The sequence below is a fragment of the Tenrec ecaudatus genome, chromosome 4, assembly GCF_050624435.1.
Source record: "Tenrec ecaudatus isolate mTenEca1 chromosome 4, mTenEca1.hap1, whole genome shotgun sequence".
Classification (NCBI taxonomy): Eukaryota; Metazoa; Chordata; class Mammalia; order Afrosoricida; family Tenrecidae; genus Tenrec; species Tenrec ecaudatus.
The window spans coordinates 51,383,339-51,408,109 of NC_134533.1; positions in this window are offsets into that span (position 1 = coordinate 51,383,339).

Genomic DNA, 24,771 nt, shown 5'->3' on the forward strand with positions numbered 1-24,771 from the left:
TAGGGAGAAGCACATATGCCATGATATTACCAATTAAAAATATATATTTTGGTCATTGTATTTCAGTATAATTGGTTTTCTTTGTTTTGCATTTCATTTTAAAATGTACTGAACATGTCCAAATTGATAGGAGGGGGACTGGATGTCGTGGAGACCCAAAGTCCACCATCAAGACAACTGGACAGCCTCCTTCTAAGGGGCCTCACGGAACGGAGGATCACTCCTGGGTGCAGAGTGGCACTGATGAGCCCATAGCTATCCTCTAGTACTTTGAGATTTCCTCCCTCACTATTGTGGTCCATACGTGATATACCTCATTGGTCATGCTGGACTCTTGTACATTCATTTGTACATTTAAGATCGTTCCACACATGGCAGCCAAGGTAGATGACCCCTCGGAGACACTGACAGGGATAAGTGTTCTCTGAGGGTACAGGAAGCAGGGGGAGGGGTTGGGGTGGGGGCAGAGGAAGAGGCGGGAAAGGGACTCCACAGAATTGATGGTTGTATAGCCCAACCCGATGGGATTCAGCCACAGAACTGTATGGGAAGGGAAGGGATATATTGGATGAGTAAGAGATGTCAATAAAACTATTATTTTTAAAAAGAAGAAATGGCCAAAAAAGATGAAGACTTAAAAAAAAACCAACAACCCCAAACCAATAAATAAACAATAAGAAAAAGCTGAGAAGGGCGGCAGTGGGACAGACAGAGGGGTCCGTGGCACTAAGCGGGTCGGGACTCTGCTGCTGGGGAGTCCCACCCAAGCCCACTCGCAGTTCACTGCAGATGGTTGGGATCAGGTTGCGCTATATAATTTTGCAGCCCGTGCTGCTAATGAGCCATAAACATGTTTCCATGGCATTTCTCCACACATGATCGTTTAAGGTGGCAGCACAGGCGTTTTGTTTCTGCATCTCAGTCACCCTAGCTCCACTGCTTGCAATTCAGAACGGTGTCAATCTGTCACTTTTATGAATGGCGTCTTACTGCCTAAAAGGCTCCCGACAGTGCAGCTATTCCCTGAGGAGAGGCTCCCAGCAGGGGCAGAGGGAATGTCTTCAAGGCCCTGACACCCTCTCTAGATCGCAGGGGGTGGGGGTTGGGGGCTGGGGGTAGGTCTGGCATGGGAAGAAAGTGAAGGGCAAGACTGCCGTGGACCCATCATCAGGGAGTATACAAAAACAAGAGACTTCTTTTCAAAGCTATATACTTAACATTTTTTTAAACAAAACAATCTCATCACCTTCAAAGTATTCTCCATTGCACTTAATAAGTTCATCAAATCTGCGATTCCACTCTTGGAAACATTTTTCAAACTCATCTGTTTGGATGGCTGACAGCGCCTCCTTTGTTTTTCCCTTCACCTCTTCTATGTCATCAAATCACTGCCCTTTCATGCCCCTATATTCTCAGACACAAAAGAAGTTGTACGGAGCAAGTTCAGGTGAGTAAGGTGCGTGGGGCAAGAGAGACATACTGTTTTTCCCAAAACTGGTGCACTGAGATGGCTGCAGGAGCAGGTGCAGTCATGGTGGCAGAACCCGTCCCCTGTCTGCCACAAATCAGGCCTTTTTGTTGCACGCTCTTGGGCAATCTTTTCAGAACCTCTAAACAGAAAGCTTGATTAACAGTCTGAGCTGGTGGAACAAACTCCACATGTACTGAACCGAGACTTTCATTCCCCAGGGAAGCTGACAGATGTCCAGAATGAGGTTTGTCATCAATTGACATTTCATCTTTTTTGAAATGAGAAAACCAACTGTACGCTTGAGTTTTCCCCAAAGGGCTGTCCTTATAAGTGTGTTCAACATCACAACAGTTTCTGCAACCTGTTGCCCAAGAAGAAAACAAAATTCCAAAGCCTCACGTAATTCTCTTAAATCGTCCATCAAAAAACAAAACAAAACAAAAAACCCCAAACAAAAACCCTGAGGTTTGAGCAAAACTCTTTTATAAAAGATGTCATTGTGACCAGAGAGAACCTTCCCAGGCGATGCCACTGGGTGCACTAACTCAGAGAGAGTTTCTGGGCGCTTGCCTGGGAGGAAAACTGCGGACTATGAAAACTCTGCCCAGTTAAATTCCATTTTTTTGGTGGGGAGTACCCCATTGTATGCGCAGGCTGCACTGCCTCCTCCCTGCTCATCTGTCAATTTGTTGTGCCCTGGCAGCTTGAATGCTGTGATGATGGTGGACGCTAGGCCCCTGGTATAACAAATACCGACGGGGCTATCCAAGGTAGATGGTTTCAGTGCAGCTCCCACACTAGGACAGACTGGAGGCATGGTGATCTACTTATGGAAAGTACCAATGAAGACTTTGTGGCTCATACTAGAACCTTGTCTGGCTGGCTTGTTTTGGACAGGCCATTCACTCACCCACTCACTCACTGACCTCAAGTCGATGCCGATTCAGAGAAACTTTGCGGGAATAAAGAGCTCTGTCATTCTTCCATGGAGTGGCTGGTGGTTTCAAACTGTTGACCTTGCAGTTGGCAGCCCGACTTGTAAGCATGACACCACCAGAGCTCCCTGGACAGGCCGCTAGGAGGTATCACATTGCTCACGGAGGCCATCATGCTTGGTGAAGGACTGGGCCAGTTTGGGTGAGGGAGACTCTGGGCAGGATGGAGAGGGCTCAGAGCTCCCAGCGTGATGATGGACTCAAACAGGGCACAGCAAGCCTCAGGACGACGCTGGATGGAGCAGGCAACGTTTTGCTCCGCTGTTCATAAGGTCTCTGTGAGCCAGAGTCGCCTGGATCCCAGCTATCTATCTGTCTTGTCAGTCATGGCTGGGTCTCAGCTGCTGAAAACATGGCACGCTGCTTATAAGACTATCCCCAAGAAGACAAAGCGGTCACTTGGATGAAGGGGAAGGCAAGACACAATAAAAGAGAGGCTAGAAAAAAATGACAGTGGCAGGAGAAGATACTGGAAGCTTTTCAAGAGTTCCGGGCAACAGAGACCTCTACTGTTATACATGCCATCCTATCAGGGCCCGCTTGGCCAGACATGCAGGGAGGGAGCGGGGGAGCCTACCAGGGGTATGTGCAGTTTTGACAGGATGGCTGGGAATGTGTACTTACCTTTGTTGTGAATATGTGCAGGAACACGATGGAGCATAAAGGAAGTTAAGGAAACTTCGTAGACCACCAAACGCGTGAGGGAATGCGTGACTGGGGCTGGGACTCGGGAGCATAATTCAGGGCACACCAAAGCCAACAGGCTCAACACAGTCCGCACAGCCGGTGGTCCTACTTTGCTCAGCAGCAAGTTGGCTCTCAAAGATTCACTCGTGACCATCTAGGGTACAACTATTGGTCTCCCCCCCATCTAGAGAAAAGAAGAGGGGCAAAATGGGAAGACGCATGGAAACCATTAGTTCACTCGGCCATGCAAATATCCGTCTCCACAACCCAGAGACCAGAAGACCTGGATGGTGCCCGGCTCTCACTAGCCAGTGCTCTGAAGAGGGCTCACATTAGAAGGCCCTGCACAGTGTGGGAGACAAATGTGGAACTCAAACTCGTCGAAGAGACCAGGCTCACTGGCTGAATAGAGGCAAGGGGGCCCTCAATGGGGACAGTGGCTCTCTTGTCAGGTCTTCAACGGGTACGTTAAGGAGATTGCAGCGGACGAGTTGAACCAGAATGTGTATGGATCATTGTGACGCAATTCATGTCACTGACTTGTAAGCTTAATTCAAGATTAATATGGCCGATTTTATACCATATATACTACACTACAGTAAAGTATTGTGAAAAGTTCCTTGCTGCTTAAATAAAAACAAGAACCACAAAGATGTATCTGTCTCTAATCCTCACTCACTCCCAATTCATTTTATAGATGAGAGAGTAGCACCCCTGAAAAAGAAGAAACTTGAAGTTACAGCCAAGGGGTGTCATGGGTTCGATGCCCGGGCAGAGTCCAGGACTTGCCATTGTTCGCATTCTCTAAGGCGGCTCTTAGCTGCTGCCTCGTCAGTTCCAACTCAGAGTCATCTTGTGGACCACCGAAGGAAGCACAGTCTGCTCCCAGAGCACTGTCACCCTTGTTCCTGCAGCCACTGTGTCAACTCATGCCATTGAGGGGCACCCTCCTTCCCACTGACCCTCCACTTGGCCTGGCAGGACACCTGCTGAATGAATGCCGGGCTCCTCTATGCCCAGAAATGCGGAAGCTAGCTACCTGCCAACTGGCTGGACGAGATGCATATTAGTGTCCGTTCCAAAGAGAGATGATGCAAGATGATGTGGAAATGATGGACCAGTCTACCCACCTCCCCACCACACACATGCACACACGTGCACATGGACACACACACACGGTGCAGAGAAAATGGGGAAGGTCTTCTGCAAGGTGGATGGACGCAGAGGCTGCAACCATGGGATCAGACATAAGAACAAGCATTAGGCTAGCACAGGACTGGCGGCGTTCCGTGGTGTGGCATGTAGGGTCACTATCAGTGGGCACGGACTCGACGGTCCCTAACAAAACCTGGCCCCTCTACCCCCACTTGCCTCAGCTAAGTTGGGATTCAAAGTACCCCACTGTCTAGATGAAAGTCCCCCAGTCAGTGGGGCTAATCCGTGTCTGCAGAGGAGCCTGGAGTCTCCCACGGAGGTTAGCATTTCTCTGGCTCTCCGTGTCACAGCCTGAGATGAAGTAATCTGCGCTCGGCTACTCCCAAAGCCATGTGGCTCCAACGCAGTTGGTGAAATCAAATGCTAAAGCATCATTTCACAGAGTTGTTTTCTGAATAAAAATCAAGATTAAGCTTAACCCACCCCCCATAAAATATATGGAGATTCAAAAGCCCTGTTGCGGGCCTGAAGGAGGCCCCGTGTTCAGCTCTGGTGGAATAGGGCCCCAGCCTTTTGCCCCCCAAATACGACAAGATCAGAGCCTGGAGATTGGCAGGGCTTTCCTGGGCTGATCGCAGGAGGGCGGCCATCAGCCCTTTCTTCCTAGGCTGTTTTAGTCCGGGAGTTCACCTGCAGCCAGCTCAGCACCCTAGCGGCACACGGGCTCCCGGACAGAGCGGTGGTGGCTGCACACTAGACGCCTTGGCCCCTCTCTAGGGAGAAAGAATTCTGCCACCGACCATCACTGCCTTCCAGGAGGCCCCGGCCGGGCATGGTTCCCGATTACCTCCTGGGTTTAGAACACAGTATGGAAAATACTGTAAGAGAGAGAGAGAGCGAGAACTCTCACACACACGTTTTTGGTGTGCAGTTGGATCAACTGCTTGGTCCCTGTCCGATTTCCGGTCTGGAGGACAGGACTGCCAGCATCCGCGGAGGCCTGGGAGCCCCCACTGCTGAGAGCTGCCAGCAGAGGGCAGCGCCGCTCCGCTAAAAAATGGCAGGGGGCTTTCTGCCCACCCTGGGCCTGCACCTTGTGATCACTGCCTGCTAGCTGGCAAGGAGAGGGTGGTTTTGCATGCGCTTGCCTGGTCCTGGAGTCCCGGGGTCCCCAGGCAGCTGTGGTGGGTCTCCCTGGAAACAGCCAGACTTTGCAGCAGCCAGGCCTGAATGCACTTAACAAAGCCTAACGGATCTGAGCATGCTCTCCTGTTAAGCACAGCGGTTTGTTACGAACCACACCAGGGGCAGCATCAAGCCAGGCCGAGGCCACCAGCAGGAAGGGTACACTGTGTCAGGCACTTGCCAGTCTGCTGGCCTCAGCCTCTCCAAACTTGTGTTGGGAGGAGGTGAGGAATTGAGCAGGGGAGCCGTGGGGGTGGGGATGGGGAGTGGTGAGGGGACGTGTGCTGATGATCTGATGAAGACCTGGAGCCTAGAGTGGGGGGTGCCAGGAAGAGGGTCCCCACAGCTCACTCCCTCATGTCTACAAGGAATAAAGGAGGAGTCTAATAGTGTGTGTGGGGGGGGGTAGCTCACACACCCCCTGGCAGCTGAGAGAAACTGTGAGTGTGAGCGTCCATGGGGAGGCTCAGAGTTTGGGGAATCCTGTTAGCATGCTAGAGAGTGGCTGGGCTGGGGCATCTGGACTTCAGCCAGGACTATGCATGGAGAGGATGCCTGCCCTTTGCCCCAGCAGAGGGGAGCAGGAGTCTATCAAGGGATAGAGGCAGAATCCCCTCATCAAGTGCCCCCCCACCCCATGCCCAGGAATGTGTGTCTGCAGAGTGCACCCACAGACACGCAGGACAGGGAATCTGCTGTCCCTTCCACACACACCCTCACAGGGAGCAGGAGCTCTCTGCTCAGTCATTCCACATCTTCAACAATCTCTCTCTCTCTCTCTCTCTCTCTCTCTCTCTCTCTCTCTCTCTCTCTCTCTCTCAATGCAAATGGCAATGCTAAAGAAGAATTCCTCTGTGGGTAGACTGGCTGCCCAGGAAACAGCCCCTGCGAGAGTGCTACTTTAAGGCAGAGAATCCCCCCTGCACCCTGCACGTCGCCCAGTGACTGCAGGCCAGCTCTTTCAGAAGACTGTGCTGAAATCACTTTTCTTCACTTTCTCTCGGAAATGCCTCTAATCTCTGCGAGCCTGAATCATCTCCCGTTCTGCCTGTCCTTCAAGCCACAAAGCAGTTCCACTTGAGGCTGTCCTGTGGCCTGGGGTTTGACAGAGCTTTCTCTGGGGTCCCTTGATCCCAGGGGGACTTCCGTGGGGAGAGGCTACTCTGCTCTGGGTGGGATGTGGGGAAGCTGAGGGTGGCGGGTGGGTGGGCGGGCAGGCAATGATCTGGCAGCCTCCACAGCCTGGATGGACCTGCCCTGGCACAGAGGAGGGCAGAGGGAGCGAGGCCAGCGCTCAGTGACTGTCAACTGTTCCTTCCCTGCAGATGCTCACACACACCTCCCCTCCGGTGGCTCCATCTGTCCCTGGTTTCCAGGGACTCTGCTCTTGCTCCCTCAGCCCCAGGCACAGAGAGGAGGCAAGTGACAGCCGCTGAACCCTTTCTCTGGCCCCTCCCCCCATCTGCCCCCTGCAGGGCACCTCTGCCAGTGCCTCCCAAAAGGACCAGGTCTTGCTGCCTTCTCCTGGGGCCACACTACCCCAAACTCAGCCCTGGGCATCCACAGAGCCTCATCCATAATTAACCAGCTTGCCCCTCCCTCCTCAGACAAAGGGAAGGGGGATGTGCACGCCTGGGAAGCCCTGGGAACCAAGGAGGCAGAGTCAGGCAGTTAGCTTGCCCTCCTGGAGGAGGAAAGGTAGGAGAAAGAGGGGGGAGAGGGGGAAGGGTGGGCCAGAGAGCCGGGAAAGGAGGAAGGAAGGAGAATAGGAAATTCAGAAGTTCTGGGAATGCACTACTCTGACAGAGGTACCCTCCCCCACTCACCCCCAATTGCTACTTCACCCTGGAAATGAGAGGAAGCGGGGCTTCACAGACGATTTCTTCACAGTTTTATATGGTGTTTTGACAAGACATCTGCCTAAGCGACTCCTCTGTACCGGGCGGCGTGTAACCCCATCAGCTCTGCCAGTTCCAATGTTCTGCAACACAGCCCGGAGGGAGCTGACAAGGTGCACACCTGGGGCACACGGGGGGAGGGGAGGCACAGGAGCAGCTGTGCCTCAGCCAGACACCCCAACAGACCTTCCCCGCCTCGTGGGGGTAGGCTAAGGGACCCTCCAGAAGTCACACGGTCCCTGGGGAAGAGACCATGCAAAGAAGACCCTGGCCTCCCGTACATGGCATTATGGACAGTCTATTTTGCATGGATGGACACTGGACACAATGGCCAAGGAGCCTGCTAACCCACACTGCATCTTACATGAAAACCACAGCCAAAGGCTGCCACCGGCTGACTCTTACTTTGGGGAATCCCAAGTCCAAGGGTTCTCTGCGGGGTTCTCAGGGGCTTATTTTTCTGACTCTGAGAGCCAGGCCTTTCCTCCAAGGCACCTCTCGGCAGACTGAGCTCAGCATGCGAGGTGAGGTCACCTGCCGACCACGGGTTGTGCTGAGGTGACCCACGCAACCGAGAGCGAGGAGGACCTGAAGATGAAAATCCAAGACTGTCCGGTTCAGGATGAACTGCAACTCAATGCCCCGAAGAAGAAAGCCCGCACAGCCGGGCCAATGGACAACATCAAGATCAACGGAGAAATAATGGAAGTGGTCCAAGATCTCCGTTTGCTTGGACCCCGATCAGCGCTCTGGGAAGCAGCAGTCCAGAGCTCAAACAACGCATCGCAATGGGCGGACCTACTGCACCAAGCCCTCTTGGAAACGTTGGAGAGCGAGGGTGTCTGTGAGTTTCTGAGACTCAACTCTTCATGGGAATCAGAAGCCCTACCTTCTTCTTGAGGCCAAATAGCAGACCTTGTGGGTAGGCAGCAAATACGAGGAAGACCATGGACAAGACGGATTGACCCAGTGCTGCAAGAACGGGCTCCCGCGTGACAGCAGCTATGAGGACGGTGCGAGATGGCAGTGTTTCAGGCTGTTGTACATCGGGTCGCATCGGGTCGCTGTGGGGTGAAACCAGCTTGATGAAGCCCCGGAGACACAGGTCTTCCTACAGCAGTGGGGGAGCAGGATGCTCTCACCCCTGAGGGCCTGCTGGGCCAAACAGGAGGACTAGGGTTTACTGAACACCTGTACACCTGCCAGGGCTGGCAGCTGCCCAGACAACACACGCACAGAGCCCCTGCCCTCACCCCACCTCGCCCCACGTACAGTCAGTGGTTGTTAAGGACCTGTGGCACACCAGCTAGCCTCTGGGGACCTCCCTTTGCTCATCCGCGAAGTAGAAATCATTCATCTCAGAGGCATGGGGACCCCAGGAGGATCTGGTGAAGCGGTGGGTCTTAGGGGCCGAGTACGGTCCTGTACATGGTAAGCACATGATAACTGTGCGTTCTCATCCCCTCTCTCCCTGTTAGAAGGGCGTTGGGGGTGCTGGAGGAAATCTGGAGCTTCCTAGTCAGTGACTTGCGTGAAGTGGTCAGTTTGCTCTTGAAGGGTCGGGAAGCGCTCTCTTCCCCACTCCCTTCTGACACTGCCTGTCAAATGTCCCTCCCTTGCCTCCAAATAGCGTCTTCTGCAGGTTCCAGAGACGTCTGACCGCCTTCACGTCCAAGAACAGTGACATTTTCAGGGAACAGGAAGCTCGGTGTCTAAATTGATACCCGAATCTCTTCTCACGCAACTTCCTAACTGAGCGGAGCAGAACTGGGCCGAGCCTCAGCTACTCCTGGGCTTTTCTTGCCCCATCTCAGTTTCCTGTTCTCCTGTTTCTGGCTCCTTCAGAGATGGAGGCTGGGCTAGGTAGACAGGGGATAGGGATAGAGGAGGAGCTGGCAGATTCTCACACACTGCGAGCCAGTGTCACATGCTGCATGGGGCCCTTCATGGGCAGGTGACCCAAGGCAATTTGGGCTCTTGGGAAATGCCCTGGGGCCTGTACAGTGCATTTGCAACTTAGAAAGGCACTGCGGGGCCTCCTGAAGGGCCCATTCTCTGTTAGATCCCTCCTTCCTGCCCCATTTGGAAGACGGGGGTCCCCTTACTCTGAGTGGGGGCCTTTCAAATCCCTGGCACCTTGCCCCACTATTGGTGGAAGGGTCACTCTCTTGTGGTCCCCACGCTCCTCACCCTGCAGGCTCTCTGCATCAGGTGAACCCGAGCTCTTGGGGATGCTTGTCCTTCAGTTGCAAGAGGCAGCATAAGACGGGGCAGGGGTATGGTCGCTTTCTGCTGGGACTAGCCAGCATCTATCAAGGAAGACAATGTCGGACCCCATTGAAAAGACAGCCTTGGTGTTTTGGAGAGGTTCCAGAAGGGTCTCTCGCCCTTCTCACCCATCCTCAGGCTTCCTGGACTTCGCCTGGAGGTAGAAGCAGTAGAGCTAGCGGTGGCCACCTCTTGGCCAGTCCAATGAGAATGGCCCCGTCTACCTTTGGAAAGTGTGGGCACTCTGCCTCAGCATGGAAGTATCCTCAAAACTCCAAGGTAGACCCACAGGCATGAGCAGAACCCGTGGAACCATGGCCCTAAAATAACCCTTGAACTTAGAGCCGAAGCTATTACTGGACGCCATCTGTCACCCACATCCTAGATTGGCTCATAAAAAGAGCTCTGTCGCTTGGGCGTAATGTGCTCCCTTAAACAACCGACAATAGGAGACCAAATGGCCAATATTTACCCAAAGCAAAGCTGAGAGGGCAAGGAAGGGGAAGGGAAGCTAGACCAACGGAAACAGAACAAGCAGAAGGGCGACACGGAGGCTGCAGCACAGGGCGAACGTGACTGGTACCGTGGAACCACTTATGTATAAACTATGAAATGGGAACCCAGTTTGCTCTGTCAACTTTGACCTAAGACACAGCATAATAGTTATTAAAACAAAGCTTCCAACACACAAGACATGGCCCTCTGAATACCTTCTTTCGTTCAGAAAGCACAGAATGACTATATCACAGTCATGGTGACCCAGAGAGAAGAGTCCCTGTATCTCTTTGGGTATATGAAGCTATAGATCACTGGGTAGGCGCCCTGGTGGTGTAGTGGTGGTGCATTGGGATGCAATTCCCATGGTTGGCAGTTCAAAACCACCAGCAACTCCTCGGGGGAAAGACTAAGCTTTCTAGTCCCATAAATCGTTAGTCTTGGAAAGCCACAGAGGGGTCACTATTAGTCAGCATTGACTCAATGGCAGTGAGGTTTGTTTGTTTGTTTGTTTCTTTTTTTAAGATCACTTATAAAGGAGCCCTGTGGCATTGTCCGGTAAGTGCTGGGCTGCTAACCTCAGAGTCAGTGGGTCAAACCCACCAGCTGTTCCTGGGGAGAAAGAAGAGGCTATCTGCCCCTGTACAGATTTACAGCCTCAGAAAACCTCTAGAGGGTTGGCATGAATCAAAGCCTGCTCCAGAGCCCTGGGTTTGGAGGCATACCACTGAGAATAAACTTTGACACACAGTAAGGGCCACGGAGATATGTAGTGTTATGAAGTGAACCCAACTGCGCCCCCCAAAAAAGAATCCAAAAAACAAACTCACTGCCTTCACATTGATTCCAGCTCAAACTGACCCTATAGCACCGGGTAGACCTTCCCCTGGGGGGTTCTGAGACTGTAACTCTTGAGGGAAACAGAAAGTCTCATCTTCCTCCCTCCGAGCAGCTGGGGGTTTCGAACTCCTGACCTTGTGGTTTGCAGCCCACTATGCCACCAGGTAATTAAATCCCCTCTTGATCAGGCTCCACGTTGGCTCCTCCGCGGGTTTGGTTTTGTTGATAGGTGCTTCCCTGCGATCTCTTTCTTTCCTATCTGTGAAGTGCTCTTTGAAGGTACCCCACACTGACAGCCGTAAACTTGCAAAGCGGGTGCCAACCCCAAGTCCACACAGCAGACACAGACATGCAGGCAGGGAGGCATGGCAGGTCACAGTCAGGCCACCTCCGACTCCCCCCCCCCCCCCCCCCCCCCCCCCCCCGCTAGGCGAAGACTTAACCTCTCAGAGGCGGGGCCTTCCTGCCTGTCAGTCAGCCACGAGCAGGCTCAGACTGACTGCACCTCTCCCCCCACCCTTTAATCGTGTCTGGGAGGCCACCAGGGTCCAGACAGTGTCACCCACACTGCGTAAGACAGCGGTGACATCTTCAACGAGCAGGGACACGGAGCCCAGGGACATGGCCCCAAGCCAGCCCATCCTGTACAAGGAATGTTCCCCTAACCCTTCCGTTAGTGCTTCCATCACTGCGAGAGGCCCTGGGTGACGAAAGCGCTTCAGCACTCAGTTACCAGCTGGGGAGCTGGCGGTTCAAACACACCCTGGAACCTCTTGGAGGTGGGCCTGGTGGTCGGCTACGGAAAGGCCCGAGCCTCGAAAGCCCTGGGAGCAGTGCTCCCTTGTAGCCTCGTGACTGCTGGAGGCTGGAATGGGCTGGGCACGGGTCGCCACTATGGTGAGGCTGCCGTGCGAGGCCCGTGGTAAGGTGGACATGCAGGCGGGGTCCTGCTCCCCGCTCCAGGTTTGCAGCCCCACTTTTTCCTTAGTAGTAAAGGCCCCGGGGAAAGGGGATACGAGAGACAAACCTGGTTTGCACAACCAGAGGGGAGAAGCCTCAAGTTGCCATGGAAGCCAGCAGCCCCTTCTCAGGCTGGCCGAATGAGCCTGCGCGTGGGCACCAGCCACCACGGGGCTGAGGAAAGCAGGGGTGGGAAGAGGGTAGGCTTCCATCAGCCACACCACAGCTGGCAAGGAGAAGCCCGGGAGCGGTGTTGCCGGCAGGTGTGTACAGGGTGGTTCCGGTGGCTGCGGTGAGACGGTGAGCAAAATGCTTCCCAGATCTGCAGCACCGGTTCTGCCCTGTGCTTCTCAGCCCTGGATGCGGCTTCCCAGGCCCTGGGGAGAGGCCCCGGCCTGCAGCTGATGGTTAGCGGGTGGGCAGCTGCAGTGCTTCATGCAGGGCCGGGGGGTGAGGGGGTGGCTCCTGTAGAAGTGGGTACACAGGGACCCCCGGGGCAATATTCCACAGTGGCACAATGATAGGCTCCTGCCTCGGAGCTCCACCTGCCATTCTGAAGGGAGGGGTCCCTGGGTCACACAAGTGATGGGAGGGCCCCGGCTGCTAACTGGAAGTCAGGGTTTTGAGTCTGCCCCACAGCGCCCCAGAAGAAAGGCCCTAATCAGCTACTGAAAATGCTGTGGGCCCCAGTGGCCACCACAAGTCAGGAAAACACAATGACAGCTGCCCTGGGTCTTCAGAAAGGAGGGGGGAGCCAGGATGAGACCTCCAGAACCCAGTGGCAACCTGGCGGAAGCCTCCCCAGCCCTCTCCCAGATCCTGCTAGGAGGAACAGCCAGAAGCCCTTCTGCTCACAGGCACCCCGGGCCCGGAGAGCATGCCTTCTCCAGGTGAGGAAAAGCTTGCTCCTGGGTGAAGCACGGGGCGGGGGTGGAGGTGGGGGACAATTCTCTGGAGAGAGATGGGTTACCTTTCCATTTAGGAAAGTGGGAGGAGGCATTCTTGGAGGGAAAGAGTGAGAGAGAGAGAGAGAGAGAGAGAGAGAGAGAGAGAGAGAGAGAGAGAGAGAGAGAGAGAGAGAGCGCTAGATCAACACTCAGGAAGTAAACCTTTTTCTACATTCCCCAGGGCAGCTTAAAGAAAACACTTGTCCACACCCAGCGTGGTTTAGCTGGGGTTTGAGCTAGGGCTTCCAAACAGCTGGTTGGCTCCCTGCCGAAAATTTGCATGGCCGGCCCAGAGGATATGGGTATACAGCACCAGAATCGATATCATTGCCTGGGTGCTGGTGAAACACAGACTCCCCCTCAGTACCTGAGGTGAAAAGTCGCATTCGCAACAAGGGTCACACTGGCATGAACCGGTTTGAACAACAACATGGAACTGACTCTCCTTCTGTAGCCACCCGCCCACCCACAGGGACTCTGAGGAGACAAAAGCAAAGCAGTCCAGGACCCCAGGGCCCAGATGATGCCAGCCTGCCCCACCCTTGGGCCCCGCCTGTGGTCCCCCACAGCGTGTGGCGCCACCTCAGTGATGAGCAGCCTGGCCTGAAGGAGGAAGTCTCAAGTCCAGCCTCCCCTGTCATCGCCTCTGGAATCAGTTGGGCAAATGAAGACCAAGCGGGGACGGGATTTCTCATCAAGAAAATGTATGCTGTTTCCGTACCTGCTCCAGCACAGTTTGGGGTGGTTTCCTGGAGAATTACTTTCCTTGGTTTAAAAAACGAGCTTCCTGACCCTGGAATTCTAGAGGGTCCTTGGATGCACCTGATGGAAACTTCCTCAGGGCCAGGGGACTACCTGGCAAAGGAGGTTCCCCACCCCCACCCCAGCACCCCAGCCCACCTGGAGCGGCTCTGCTTGCATTTAGCATATAGCTTTATCTACTTCAACAGCACACAATTCAGTTAGGAAACAACAAAAGACTTCTACAGAGAAATATTGAAAAAAGTAGGTTATTTCCTTGTTAATTTGCTCAGTGCTTATGGCCCCCAAGCAGTGCCAACACCACCACCACCACCACCCAGAGAGGAAACAAGCTCCTCCTCCTTGACTACTTTGGCCTGTTCATTCTGAGTTGGGCGGTCTGAAGAGGGCTGAGGCCACTGGTTCAATCCCAGCCCATGAGGGACTGTGGAGCCTGGCCAGGGGCTTGCTGTCACCATGCTGGCAGTGCAGACGCCCCACAGGAAGGGGCACACAGGACACACACAGGGACAGAGTCCCCAGAAAGCATGGGCTCACTTGTGCTTACTTACTCACTGGCTGAAAAGCACACCAAACTATTCACTGCCGATAAATAAGGAAGCACAAGTGAGCCCCTGTTTACCTTGCTTACTGGGTGCCCTGTCCCTGTCAGGGACTGTGAATTTGAAAAGAGGCTTCAGTTCTGTGGGCAGGTGCTCTGGGGTTGGGAGAGAGCACCTAGAGGCAGAAACTTTGATGTGATGGCAAAATGTGAGACTCTTCCCTAGAGATGAGCAAGCAAGCACAGGTAAGACAGTGCTTACCTTGCTTAGTGGATACCCTGATGCTGGACAATGCCATCTTTAAGTCAAAGGAGGGGAGAGAAAGGGAGAGAGGGAGGCAGAGGAGGAGAAGGAAGAAGGGGGGGGGGATGAGTGGGCGGGGAGAGAGGGAGAGGAGAGGAGGGAGAGAACACACCTGCAGTGAATAATTCGCTTGGCTGCCTTGCCCAAACCAAGTTCTCATAGAGGCCCTGTGCACCATTGATCTGGGCAGTTGTCAGTGAGGTCTGGGGGAGGACCTGGACCCTGTGATCTCTCAGGAATAATGGCCAACCTCCGGGAAGAGGGCTCTGTCTACAATCGGTACACAGGGACCCAAAAGTAGATGGATGAGAAATGCAAGGCCCAAAGCAACTTCAAGGCAGGCACAGAGTCCTCAAAGCTAGCAGATACTCAGCTCCGATTCTCTCGACTCCAGTGGTTTCTGTGGCTGGTGGGTGCCTGGGGTCTCTCCCTACACACAGCAACCCGGGGAGCTAAGGAATGAAACACTGCCCAGTCCTGCGGCATCCTCACAATTGTTACATTTGAGGCCCTGCTGTAGTCACTGTGTCGGTCCACCTTCTTGAGGCACTTCCTCTTTTTCACCGACCCTCCATTTTACCAACATGATGTCCTTCCTTCAAGGACTGGGCCCTCCTGCAACATGTCCACAGTACATGAGATGCTTCAAGGAGCATGTGCTAGGCAGGGTTCTCTAGAGAGAAACAAAACCAGGGTTCTCTAGAGAAACAAAACCAGGAGTATGTGCTAGGCAGGGTTCTCTAGAGAAACAAAAATATATTATATTAAATATATATAATGAGGATCGGCTTATACAGCAAGAAGGATTAGAACAGCTAATTAGTCCACACAGCAACACAGCGGGCTCACTTCAACTCACTTCTGTGGAACAGTTAATCCACTGGAAGTCCTTCAACTCACGTGGGCTGCCAGGTCTAAGGGCAAGGAAGCAGACAGCAGAGTCCTTTCTCAGGCAAGGCAAGCAGAGTCTGCCCCCAGGCAGCAGACAGCAGGGTGGGTCAGCAACAGTCAGTAGCAAGGGAGCTTAATGAAACAGGCCCCAATGGGATCTTGAACTCAAGTGGTGCACGGTGACAGAATCCACCAGTCTCCTGCTCAAGTGATGCACGTACAAGTAGCGTGGGGAAGCAGGTCTAGAAGGAGCCTCAAGCTCTAGTGACATGATCCATTGGCTTGTCCCACAGGTAGTGTAGCTCACAGGCTGAGGCAGAAAACTAGCTATAGCAGCAGCCCACTGGTCTGCTCCTAAGAGAGCAAAAGAGAAGGGGGCAGGCCTTGCAGAGTCACTTATTTCTTTGCCCTCCAACCAAACTGTGACCTGATTAATCCCACATGTTCCTATTGGCCAAGACACATTGTTTGATATTCTGGTAGCCCATGGTATATTCCCTACTCTAGGCCAACAACCCAATTCAAAAACAGCAAGTCTTCGGTCTTCCTTACTTATTGTTCAGCTTTCACGTGTATCAGCGACCACTGATAGATAATACCAGGTTTTGGGTCAAGCATACCTTAGTCCTCCAAGTGACACTTAGGGAGACCTTTGGCAACAGATTTGTCCGATGCAATTATACATCAGTTGATGTCTTGAATGCTGCGTCCATGGGCATTGGTTATGGATTCAAGTAAAATAGAATCCTTGACAATTTACACTATTTCCTTGGTTTATCATGAAGTTGTTTCCTGGTCCACTTGTGAGGGTTTCTGTTTTCTTTATGCTGAGGTATAATTCATACTGACAGGTGCAGTCTTTGAGCTCCATCCATAAGGGCTTCATGTCCCCTTTGCTTTCAGCAGGCAAGGCTGTGTCATCTGCATTTTCACAAGCTGTTAATCTAATGTTCTCACTCCCGTCATGTCAATGCTGATTCATAGGCCCCCTGTGGGTTTGCCAGGCTGTGCCTGTTTATGGGAGTAGAAAGCTTTCTCCCAAAGAGCTGATATTGGTTTCCAACTGAAAACCATGCAAAAGGCAGTCCGACGCATAACCCCTACACCACCGGCCGATCGTGTGCCTGAGTCTTTGAGACATATGAATGGTTTACACCCGACTACTGACCTACAGGTTGGCAGTCTGAACCTACCTGAAAGGCCTGGCAATCCACTTCACTTAAAAATCACAGTCAAGAAAATCCTATCAAACCGTTCTACTGCACTTCACCACCCAACAGAGCCCTTTCCTTGACTCCAACAGGCTGAGATTTGGCTGTGGGCCAGCCCCTCCTCGTTTGTGGACTCCAATCATCCCCGTGACACTGAAGTGGCAGATATGAGATTCCCATTCTGCTCACAAGGAAATTAGGCTCAAGTGACTTAGAGGATTAGACCATAGACTCACCTCTATTAAGTGGCAGAGCAAGGTTCCCCCTCGGATCATCTGGCTCCAAATTGGGGCTCATTCTACTATACCCCTTCTTCCCCCTGACTTCCCAGCACTTCATGCTCACTGTCTTCAGGAGGATTAGGGGGCAGTGAAGTAGCAGGGAGGGAGGAACTTGTTTGTGGCTGCATAGTACTCCACTTTACCCAGGGAGTGACCCCGCCCACCTCCATGCCCTGACCATTGACAGGCTGCCCAGAGTTAAGCATGGTTCATCCAACCACTGCTTGATGTCAGGTTCTTATGTATGCATTGTGGAAGTCAAGGAGCTGGAAAACAGCTGGGGTCCAACTTGTACCAGCTCAGACCACCAGCATTCAGACCACCCTGCCTAGACAGGCACTGGAGCCAGTAAGCCTTGGGGACTTGGGCTTTGAACTGGACATCATGGCGGCCTCTGTTTGCATTGTCACTCATGTACCCAAGGGCTCTGGGCTGTGACTGGTTGACTGTGTGAATTCCTTCTGTTTGTGTTAGACAGACTCACAAAGGAAAACGTTCAGCGGTGGGGCCCCAGGTCCAGCTCCTGTGCAGGCACCTTCAGGCCCTCAGCCCAGATGCCAGCCAGCTCTGCCCATGTCACTGCTATCTGAAGAAATAATAATACACTCATTCATTCATTCAGCCGTCAGCAACAAAACATGTACCAAGCATGTCTTATGTACCAGGCACAAAAATCAAACACTCTACACCTATGAGATGTTCATGTGGATGAAGCACAGATCCAACACAGGCCATCTCTGACTCACAACGCATTTGAACCACAACAAGCTACACGTAGGTGTGTCTGGCGGTAGCGGCGGTTTTGAACATCTTACAGTTGGTGATAGTTGCTGAGCATGATTGCGGATGATGTCATTCTTAGATGGTCACGGGAAGACGTTCAGTTTTATGGTTTTCTGTTAAAAATATTTCTGGATTTATAAAGATCCTGATAGTAAAGGCAAGAAAAATGAAAACTGGGGTGGGAAAGGTAGGGTGTTCAAGTTAGAGCAGAACTAAGATCTTGGAACTGAACCCGGGGGTTTAGTTGGGGCCTGCCTGTAGGGGTAGTAAGCAATTTCAGAGATTTGGGTTAGAAAAGAAAAAAATAAGTGATTGACATTTGAGCAATATTTTTAATAAGACTTTTTATAAGACTTGTGCCCACTAGAGCTTTTTTAATGAAGCCCCTGTGGGTTTCTGAGTCTGTAACTGTTTAGGGGGAATAGACAGACTTGTCTTTTTCCCACATAGTGGCTGGTGGATTTGAACTGCTGACCTTGAAGTTAGTAGCCCAAGTCGTAAACACCATGTCATCAGGGCTCCTAGCTTACTGGGAACCTCTTCCTGATTAGGGATTATAAATGTGAAAAGAGGCTTCGGTTCTGTTGGCAGCTGCTGTGGGCTTGGGGGGGAGAGAGAGAGAGAGAGAGAGAGAGAGAGAGAGAGAGAGAGAGAGAGAGAGAGAGAGAGAGAGAGAGAGAGAGAGAGAAAGACCTACCAAACCTAGAGGCAGAGTCTTTGATGTGGTGAGAGAAGTGAAACTGTCCACTCCAGATGAGATGAGTAAGCACGAGTAAGCTGGTGCTTGCCTGGCTTAGGTAATCCTACCTCGACCATTGCTGTGCTGTTGGTTGGCAGCGCACATGGTTTAGCAACTCGAGACATCACTTCCTGGGAGTTGGCAGACTTATGCAGGGCGGACTCTTCTGAAAGCGGGCAATGGAACACCACATGAGAAAGTCATTTTGTTTCCACCTTATAGACAAAGAAACGGAGATTCTGGGAAGTGTAAGTGAAGTTTAGATGCACAGAAAGGAAATAGCAAAGTGGGGATTTGAACCCAGGTCTCTGTGACTTTAAACATTCTCTTGCTATCCATGACATTGGAGGATGGGCCCAAGAACTCTTTGAAAGGCCCACTCACTGCTGTTGAGTCTAATTCCAACTCGAAACAATCCTGCAGGACTCCCAGGGCTGTCAGTCTTGATAGCAGAATACCACGGCATTTCCCCATGGTGGGTTTGAAGAGCTGACTTCTCAGTTCAAACAGCAACCAGGCTCTCACCTCCGCACCACCAAGGTTCCTCAGAGCAACTCTGAGGAGCTCAGAAGCTAAAAGGGACTATCAACTTTCTCTCCATCAGTGGTTCCCAAACCCAAGTCATTAGACCCATGCTACTACAAAAAAGCCACCTGGGGCGGCCAGGAGGTGAGCTTCACCTCTCACTAGAGGGTCAGCCCTTCTTCTGTGTCCAGGTGGCGGAGTGGGACCTAGGGGGCTGTGGCTAACGGTGAGCAGGTGCGTGAGGCAGGGATCGGGATCTGAGTCCTGGCTCTGCCCGTCTGAGCTTGAGAATGAAGAGGAACTCTTTAGTCTCCAGAGTCTCTGTTTCTTCATCCACAGAATGGGGCGCTGTTTTAACCCAGCCTCCATTTGGGGTCAGAGAGACCTCGATTAGAGGTGCTGTTGTGCTGGGGGCCTGTCCGAGGAACAGCCTTTGAGCGGGTCTAAAATGGGCAACGTGAGAACTAGCTCCCCAGTCTGTCAGGTGCCCGGGCGGCAGAGTGGGGCCCCCTGTGGGCTGCTAACCACAGATGTCAGCAGCTTGAACTGCTGGGCTAGAAACAGGTGAGTCAATCTGTTCCCCTAACGATTACAGTCTCAGAGCCCCCAGGGAGGGGTTCGGTGCTGCCCCACAGGGTCACTATGAGTCCGAGTCATTTCGATGGCAGTGGGTTGGGTTGGGTTGGATTTCCACGGGTCTGTCAAAATGAAATGAGACCGTGTGCTTGGAGTGCATTCGCCAGACTCTCCACTGCCAAAGGGTTGATGCCAACTCATAGCAACCTTACAGGACAGGGTAGATCTGCCCCGGTGAGTTTCTGAGGCTATAACTCCTAATGGAAGTAGAAAGCCCCACCTTTCTCCCAGGGAAAGACTGGTGGCTTTGAACTGCTGACCTTTTGGGCAGCTTCGGGCAGCAGCTCAACTTGTAACCACTATGCCACCAGGGCTCCTTAGCCGGAGCTCCTGGTCAACGCTCCATAATCGGTAGCCATCACGTGCCCTCGAGCTTGCGTTCTGGAGTAGCCCATGTGGAATTCCCAAGCTCCCTCACATACTGGGTATGGGACCAAGAACAAGTTTCTTAACTCTGAGTTGTTTGACTCAGCAACACGGGGCTTAAGTGAGAAAAACAATGGTGTCTACCTCAGAGGTTTATTAAGGACATTGTATAAGGTATAACTCTACATGCAAAATGCCTAACATAGGGTCTGGAGAGTGGGGAGGGTAGCTGAAGTCCCCGTGAGTCAGACACCAGTGAAACAGGAGTGAGCTCCCTGTCCACAGCAGTGCTCAGCCCGAGGCCAAAGGACTCTCCTCGGAGGGGTAGGGAAAGGGGTCCTCACATGAGGTCTGTGGGGGGATGCTCACCTCTGGGGTTCCTCCCATCGCTCCCATGCTCTAACTCTCCATTTAAATGAGCAGCAAAGATACGGACCCATCGGCCCTGCAGGTCATGAGTGGAGACATCACTTCCTAGCTTAGATTTAGAATCAAATGGCCTTCCCAGCCAGAGGCAATTAGCGGCAGATCCCCAGGAAGACAGAGCATCTTTCAGCTGAAAAATGGCAGTGTGCTCACTGTTGCCATATGGAGGCAGGACACCAGGTGTCCCAGGGCTGAGACCAATCACAGGGTGCAATTGGAAGTAAATAAAATGGCCCCCTGGAGGAAATGGCTCCAACGAGGCCCACAAATCTCCATGACCTGTCATTTGGGCATGTCTCTTGTCAGCCTGGACCTCGAGTTCTGCCCCAGGCCTGTCCCTTCCCTCCAGTGGGACAAAGAGGGGAGGGGACACAGCTGCATGCACATCCCCGCGTGGGGGAGGAGCCCTAGCTTTAGTCTGCTGCCATCACCTGCCCCAGGGACAGTCAGATGCACACGGCATGCTGCCATGGGCCACCAGTCCCCAAGCTAGACCACATGACCCAATGTCTTCATCTCTCTGAAAACTCACAGGCCCTGAATTCCAAGCCCTGCGAGGCCAAACATGCTTTCCTCATTCGGCCGGACCCTGGCAGGGCACATTGTTTTCTGTAAAAGGTGAGGTTGCGAGCAGGCCGTGGAAGATGCTGCTGCCAAGGGTCTAGAAGAGTGTTTGGTTGGACCCCCTTGTCAGCCACCCACAATCCAGCACAACAGTCCACGGTCTTGACTGCTGGCTTCAGGGACTATGGATGCAAGCGCTCCCCACACCGATAGCGCCCAGTTCTCTATCACAGCCCTGCCACTGCCACATTGCCAGGCCTCTCACACGGGGCAACATGCTACCTCGGGACACACGTACAGAGAAGAGTTAACAGGCTTCTTCCTGCAGGGCAGGAACTGAACTCTTCCTAAACCAAAGAGCACCAGGATTCTTCAGGACAGACTGGGGAAGAGGCCAGCAGAAGAGGCAACATTTCCTGAGCTTTGTCTCAGAGCACCTTGAGGAAAGCACCCTGGGAAATACAAGCCACACTGGGAACGTGGGGTTTGGGAAACCGGTAGTATTCAGGTTGACCGGGTGGGTGATGGCCTTCGGGCTCTATTGGATCTTCTTTCGTGGGAGCAATTGCATTGACTTTGCAGAGCTGCCAGGAGGATCTGTACGTCCAGGGGCAAAGGCTTAGTGAGGCAGCAGGAAAAGGATGTCGTCACTGTGGGCCATCGCATTGACCCCCGGCTCCCAGTGACTCGAGGGCATGGAGCAGATGGCCCCGGAGCATTTCCCAGGCTGTCATCTGTATGGGAGCAGATGGAAGGCCTTTTCTCCCGCAGCACACCTCGTGGATTCGATCACTGGCCTTCTGCTGAGCAGCGCAGGCTCCGGGGCCCCACCAGCACAACACGCCTTGGGGAAACACCGGGTGCTCCTCCGTGGCTGGAATGATCATGGTTCATACTGTGCTGGTCGCACGGAGAGGAGAGCTGCTGCTCTTGCTGGGCGGCGCGGTCACGTGGTTCTTAGCAGAAAGAAACACTGCCCTGTTCTGCGCCATTCTCACCTGCACCGTGGCCTTGGCCTCCATGGTTGCAGCCACTGTGTCACGCCAGCTCTCCGATGGCCTTCGTCTTCCTTGCTGGCCCCCGACATGCTATGCTCACCCAGGGACTGTCTCTCCCAAGATGAGGTCTCAAGTATGTGAGCGGAAGTGTCTCCATCCTCACTTCCAAGGAGCGCCGTGGACGCCCTTCTTACAAGGCGGGCGTGTTCGTTCTCCTGGCTGTTGGGGCACCTTCCATATTCTATATTGGGACCCTAACTCACACGCATCAGCGCTCCTGTTATCTTCCCTACACACTGCCCTTTGACTTTCACGGGCTTCCGAGATGACTGGGCCGCTCCTTAGTGCTCAGAGCGACAGCCTTGCTCTCCAAATTTGAGAGAGGTGTTGGGCAGCGGGTTTGCCCACTGCCGTATGCTGCGTGATTTCTTGATGGATGCTTCCGGGCGAAATGAAATCATGGTGACACAGAAGAGAGTCACGGGACTTCCCTTTGGAGAGCGAGGGGAGTCCGGAGGGGAGACAGTCGGAAGACCAGCCACTGCAAATGGGCCTGGAGGGAGGCTCAGAGAGGTAGCCACCGAGGGTGAATGGGAAGAAGGCAGGCTGGGCAGTCTAACAAAGACAGAAAGAGCGCTGGGCGCTCAGCCGGGCCCCTCCTGGATGGTGATGGGAACAGCCATGGTGTTTCCCCGCTCACTTGCTGGGAACAATCGCCCCTCTCAGCCGGCCCATTGTCTCTGGCAAGGCGGCACGGAGCTCCCACTGGCGCTGATGGGATTATGTGCTCCTATCGGAGAGAAACAGAGCCCAGGCTTGAATAAGGCCCAGGCGAGGCGGGTCCCTGCAGGCCATGAAGCCATCGTTTGATTATCAGCGGAACCCAGCGAGGCCTCTTTCAAGAGAACTATTCAACCCTGAGCGGTTGCTGCCTGGCTCCTCCTTGATCACTTTCCTGGGAGTGGACCGATAGCATCGAATTTGGGAAGCAGTGAAAGCGTTCAAAAATGCCCGTGACACAAGATCTTGAGTCCAAATGGCAGCTGAACCGTCTCAGCGGCCTTCCATCTTTTTGCTCCCACTCGTGGGGGACCACATGCACCCCTTGGTGCCTGCCTACGCACATATCTAAAAGGCGTCGCCAGGAGCACCCACAGACTATGTTCGCACAACGCAAAGCAAGCACGCGCTTTCTCGGCTAAGACTGAGGTTAGCCAGAGTGGGAATAAATATTATTTTCTGATGCAATTCAAAAGAGTAAGTTTGCGCTGCTTTAGTCTACTAAAGCACATCTGACCTGAAAGCCATCACACACACTGGCTTTGATGTAATAGAACTTTAAACTGGCGATCCTGAAAAGTAACATGTATGTCAACAACAAAGCAAAACAAAGTCACTGCCATTGAGTTGATTGCAACTCATGAGAAACCAAACCAAACCAGACCAGACCAGACCAAACCAGAAACAATTGCCATCAAATCAGTTCCAACTCATAGCGACCCCACTGGGTGGAGCAGAACTGCCCTTTGTGTTTCCCAGGTTGCCTTTCGGAGAGCAGAAAGCCTTGTTTTCCTTCTGAGGAATGGCTGGTGGATTTGAACTGCTAACTTCCAGTGCACACTGCACCACATCACCAGGGCTTCTTGAAATGACTCCATATGGCCTTTCTGAGGCTATAAATCCTTACAGCCTCCTCTTTCTCTTGTGGAGTGGCTAGTGGGTTTAAACCAGCGACTTTGTGGTTAGTAGTTTGCTTACCTTGCAGCACCATCAGGGCTTCAACAAAGATGCAGAGCACCTTGAAAAGAATCAACATCACCAACCTGTGCTGTCCGGGTTGTTTTGAATTCAAGCCCCGAAGCCCCAAGATGTTGTTTCCGGTGCTAAACTTTGCCTCTAACGGGGACATGCACAATTCAGAGAAAGACCAGAGCCGCCGTGAGGAGGGGAGCTTAGTCCAAACCAGTGTTTCAACACATCCCTTTGTTTGCTCTCTTGGAAGGTTTGAAGCATCCTAGTGTGATTTTGAGGGAAGGAAGGAGGGAAGGAAGGAAGGGGGGGAGGGAGGGAGGGAGGGAGGGAGGGAAGGAGGGAGGGAGGGAGGAAGAAAGGAAGATATTTTTGTCTGGTGGGAGAAAGGCCTCTGAGCCCAGTTTCCTTTTGGGGAAGAACAATTTGGAAAGCAGCACACAGCAGGGGGGGCATGTGGCCATGGAGCCCTTGAAACAGTGAAAGCGCGCCCCAATCCAACCCAGACGACTCACAGCTGTTGAGGGACTCACAGCCACTTTTTCGGACAGGGCAGAACTGCCTCCGCAATTTCCAAGGCTGTCACTCTGTCCAGGAGTAGAAAGCCCCATCTTTCTCTTGGGGGCAGCTGTTGCTTGCCAAGTGGTGGCCATGCCCCAGCAGCCCAGCGCTTACCCACTGCCCCTCCACCAGCGCTCCTGCGTGCATGGCAGTGTTTCCCATTGCCTCTGTTTGAAGACTAGTGTTCTCACCGACCTTCGTGAGCCTCAGCACACACACCGTGGAGAAGCAGGCAGCTTTGCTGAGCAGGAGCTGCCTGGGCTTCCGAGCCACTTGAGGAGGGGGACAGGTGGGAGGGGGATGGAACTGACAAATGGCACAGGCCTCACCTCATGCATTAAATTTTTTATTCATTATATTTAGCAAAGAAGATGGCGATTGACTGAAAGCAGGGAACATCAGGCGTGTGTTTGTCTGTGCTTGATTGACTATGCAAATGCATCCGACTGTGTGGGACAGAACAAATTATGGATGGCATTGGAAAGAATGGGAATTCTGGAACATTTACTGTGCTCTTGTGGAAGCTGGACCTA